Source organism: Berghia stephanieae, chromosome 11 (assembly GCF_034508935.2).
Source record: "Berghia stephanieae isolate SIO BIC M18660-M18661 chromosome 11, UCSD_Bste_1.3, whole genome shotgun sequence".
NCBI classification, from domain to species: domain Eukaryota; kingdom Metazoa; phylum Mollusca; class Gastropoda; order Nudibranchia; family Aeolidiidae; genus Berghia; species Berghia stephanieae.
Window position 1 is genome coordinate 36,049,653 of NC_088370.1, and position 5,000 is coordinate 36,054,652.

A 5,000-nucleotide genomic window follows, 5' to 3' on the forward strand; every position below is an offset into this window, starting at 1 on the left:
ATGGGTTATTGTTTGAAATGTATGTGACTATTAAAGATGTGTGTGTGTGTGTGTGTGTGTGTGTGTGTGTCGAACCTAGCAAGTTGCAAGTCTGATTTTTTGTTTTCTTTTGTCCATCTCTTGTCGCCACTCCTTTCTATCGCATTGTTGTCATTTAAAATAATACAATAATATTAAAATTTCGTTTGGTGTTTTAACTAATCAAGTAATATGAGTTTCATTAGTTTCTTCCGTCCAAAAAAAAACAGTTATAACGTCTGTATTTTTAAAAGGTCCAATAGAATATTTGGGGACCCCGATAGCTCAGTTGATAGAGCACTCTCTTTATACGCAAAGGGCCAGAGATCGATCCGGGTGCAGTCGAGTTTTTTCTGAATCCCTGTCTACTCAGCAGTGAATGGGTAGCTGGGTTTGTTAGATCTGGCGAAAAGTCACCATCGACCCCACTTATTACTTATTACTTATTACCGCATCCACCCCCTCTTATTATAACTTCACGTCTCTCTCTTACTCTCCAATGCTCGCTGCCCTTTCATGTGTGTGTGTGTGGGGGGGGGGGGGGGTAGGAGTTGCGTGTGTGTATAAACGCCACGAACAACTCGATCAACGCCTTGGGTGATTCCATTATCTCCGTTAACGGGGATAAATTTCAAATTTTATTCACGCTAAATTATCGAAGTAACAATGAAGTACTGTGAGCAAATAAAGAAGGCATCACCCCTCTTCTCTAATTAGGTTACAATTTGAAATGAGTGTGACTACTCCGTGTGTTTTACTCCTGTAGACCACGGTTTTCATCGTGTAGCGGTCTTTAACGGTTCAAGAATGAACGATCCCATGGTCCCAAAGGTCAAAACGGTCTCTCAGGAATGTTCAATGTCGAAAAGGACCGCCGGTCCTAGGACCGGTCCTTGCGGTTTTCATTTCCCAGGGACCGTAGGACCGTGGTCCTTAAGCTTGCCAATGACAGCCCCGCACTAGTTACAAATCGTTTTGTGTGTTGGTCCGTTATATTTCCGGATGGCAATGTTGTGAGCTTATTAGCCAAGCGCAAACTATCTATAGATATACTGCACGAACATGAGAGGTTGATTTACTTTGACGTATGCCTCTTGGCTCCTGGTGGAGCATAGGGCCTCAACAGCACTCTTCCATCTTCTTCTGTCCTTGGCACAGACCTTTGCCTCACTCCAGGTAAGATTGGAGACCCTCAAATCTTGGTGGAGGCTTCTCCTCCTCCACGTCTGTCTTGGACGACCCCGTTTCCTCTTGCCCTGTGGGTTCCATTCGAGAGCCTGCTTGGTTATACTGCAGGTCTCTTTCCGCAGGGTATGGCCAACCCATCGCCACTTTCTGCGTCTGACCTGGACATCCATTTGTTCTTGGTTTGTTCTTGTCCAAAGGTCAGCATTTGGCACTTTGTCAACCTATTTCAACCTGAGTATTTTTGTCGAAGACAGCGATTGACAAAAGTTTGTATCTTGGCTGATGTGGTCAAGGTTGTTCGCCAAGTCTCTGACCCATAGAGCAGGACTGTTTTAACATTAGTGTTAAATATTTTAATCTTGGTGTTTGTGGATATGCTGGAAGCTTTCTATATTGGTCTCAATATTGCAAAGGCCTGGCACGCTTTCTTGATTCTAGCGATGATGTCTTCATCAGTTCCACCCAACTGACTGATTTTGCTGCCAAGGTATGTAAATTCCCTGACATCTTCTATTGCTGGGAGAGGAGCCAGATCAAGGGATTCACAGTGTCGGTGGAGCTCATAAGTCACATGGGGAGACAATTCACCTAGGAGAGGGAAAACTCTGATTTCAAACCTGGGTAGGTGGAGCTCATTAGTCTCGACTGAGACAATTCGCCTAGAAGGAAAACTCTGATTTCAAACCTGGGTAGGTGGAGCTCATTAGTCTCGACTGAGACAATTCGCCTAGAAGGAAAACTCTGATTTCAAACCTGGGCAGATGGAGCCCATTGGTCACGGAAGACAATCGTCTAAGGGAAGGAAACCCCAACAGAAAACCGTGGGTAGACTGGGCTCAGTAACTCGGGAGTGTAACCAATCTAGGAGTGAATCTCCTAAATTAATCCTGGTCCTCCAGGGGGTTATGCGATGGGCCAACTACCGCGGCTATGTGGTCTTGTGGTATGATACTCGCTTTCGGATAGGAAGGTCCTGGGTTCGAGCCTCGCGGTCGGCGCATAGTTGAGTCCTTGGAAAAGGCTCTCTCTCTCTCACCGTACTCAGGTATAAAATGAGTATCTGGCCGTTAACAGCGTCGTCTTTGTCCGAAAAATTATAATATCGCCTAACAGGCGTCATGTCCCGTCCTACATGTTAAATGTTGCTGTTGACCAGGGACACCTTGTAAAGCGCTTTGAGCACATTTAGTGGATATTGCGATATATATATATATATATATATATATATATATATATTATATATATATATATATATATATATTATATATTTTTTTTTTTTTTTTTTTTTTTAATTTTTTTTTTTTTAAAGCTCAATACCCGTCCAATTTTTTTTTTAAAAAGCAAGATACTGAAACCTACAACATAAGAGGTTATTTAATATGAATTATTGTTGTTCCATCTCGTGTATCGGAGATTACTTGGCACCCAATAACGTGGCATCGGTGACCTGACGACATTTTTGGTACAGAAATATGAATAATAAATTTTGTATTTGCAGCGCTTGGCTTGTAGTTGGAGACTAAGCTTCCGTTTGTTCACAAACAACTCCTCTGATCGCCGGTGACGTCAAATCAAGGGACGCTACTCTTGTTTTCCCCGCTAATCTCATTCCCTATAGATAGTATGCAGATGACGTCACTCAGGCCTTTGTTGTTGTTTTTGCCATCCGCGTTTGTGAGTTGTTTTCACTAAACTATATTAACCAGACTATAACAGTTCATGGTTACACAGAGTTTGTGTGTTGGTCCGTTATACTTCCGGATGGCAATGTTGTGAACTCCTTGGCCAAGCGCATTCTATCTATAGTGTTAAACTAATTATATTATAGCACAATGACTTAGCAGTCAGCTGTGTCCCTTTGAAGTTGATAATATTTAGCTTCCTATCTTTACGTCTTGTGAATATCATATTCCCTTCGTCTCCGAATAAAATAGAAGTTATTGTACGGCTAAGTGGTCATGTGGTATGACACTCGCTTTCGGATCGGAAGGTCCTGGGTTCGAGCCTCGCTCGGCGCATAGTTGAGTCATTGGAAAATACTCTTTACTCACATTCTCTCACCGTACTCATGTGTAAAATGAGTACCTGGCCGTTATCAGCATTGTCTCTGTCCAAAAATTGTAATATCGCCTAACAGGCGTCATGTCCCGTCCTAAATGTTAACTGTTGCTGTTGTTTTGTTTTTGTTTGTTGTTTTTGTTTGTTGTTTTTTGTTTTTTTTTGCTGGATTTTAAAAAAGATTTAATAAACTTTGAAACTTAGGAGAAAAAAAAATTTAAAAACCTTTCATGTATGTTGTCATCTAATTGCTAAACTTATCGGCGACAGCCTAAGATTAAATAAACTTTGAAACTTTTTACTTGTTTGGTTAAAGTTTAGAAGTTATGAATCATGCTGACAATTTTCAAGCACACATTAATTTTCTAAGTGTTCCTATCCGGTAAAAGAAATGTTCCTTCCGGATTAGGGAGTTCAAATAAAGAAGAAAAAAAAAATACAACCATAATTCGTCCCCAGGAGACCTGTGTCCGGATACCGGAAACATCCGGATTGCGGAGTTCCCGATTAGAAAGACCTGACTGTATTTTAATGCTATGTGTGTCTATGCTACTTGTTGGGAGCATATCTCAAGAAAAGACCGATATAGATAGAACGAAGATGACGTCACTCAAGTCTTTGTTTTTGGTTTTTTTTTATTTGGGGGGGGGGGGGGGGGGGGCGTTGCCAACCACGTTTATGAGTAATTTTCACTTAACTTTAAGGACAAGACTATAAAAGTTCAAGGTTACACATAGTTTTGTATGTTGGTACGTTATACTTCCGGATGGCAAAAGTTGTGAGTCTTAGCCAAGCGCATACTATCAATAATCCAGACGTTAGCTTCAATGCAATGTGTGGTCCATGGTTCTATTTTTATATTTTTGCTGCTGTTTGAGGTCAAACGGCTTATGAAACAACTATTGGTCAACGCCGGTAAAAGTGACGTTGATAGAAGGGTGCATAGGTCTGGCATGGCAGTCTTTTTGCATCGCAACGCGGCCGCAAAAAAAAATCGCTAAACATCACTGGTTTGCATTGCGGCGGCAATATGTGCAATTTTTGTGTGTGCAAAATCTGTGTTTCTTTGTAATTTTTTTTGTTGCACATTTTCGAGTTTTTGCAAATGAATAAAAAGACGGTCTTTTCTTTTAATTTGATAGCTCTAGTATCTAGAACATGAAAGTTTCTTTTTTACTATCTCATTTTCTTCCTTTTTTTTTTAATGGCGCTGATATGACCTTACATTTGTTGCAAGCGCCGTGAAACCCTTAAAACCAAAACAAACACCTTTCTCTTTTATGAACTAATTATGGATTTTTAGGGAAACTATCGCAAATTTTTCCAAATATTTTGCAAATTTTTCTGTTTTTAGCTTGCAAAATATGGGATTTTAAAATTTATTTTTGCAAACAACTGCCGAATCGGATACGTAATGTTGAAAGGTCGGTTGTATCAGCGCCAGTAAAAAGGAAGAAAATCGTATAGTAAAAAGTTCTAGAATTACAATTAAAGCATCCAAGAGAGAGTAAGACAAAGGGGATTGGGAATAAATAGGGATGAGATGTAGATTCCAAGAGCATACCACCAATGTACTTAGTTTGAGATCTCATCCGGACACAAGCACAAAATCCAACAAAGAGGAATACACTCAAATGCTTACATTATACATTAAAAATAACCAATATAATAATACATAACAGAGAGATGATTTACAAGGAAAAAAATATCATCTCCCAAAACAATAACTATGCATT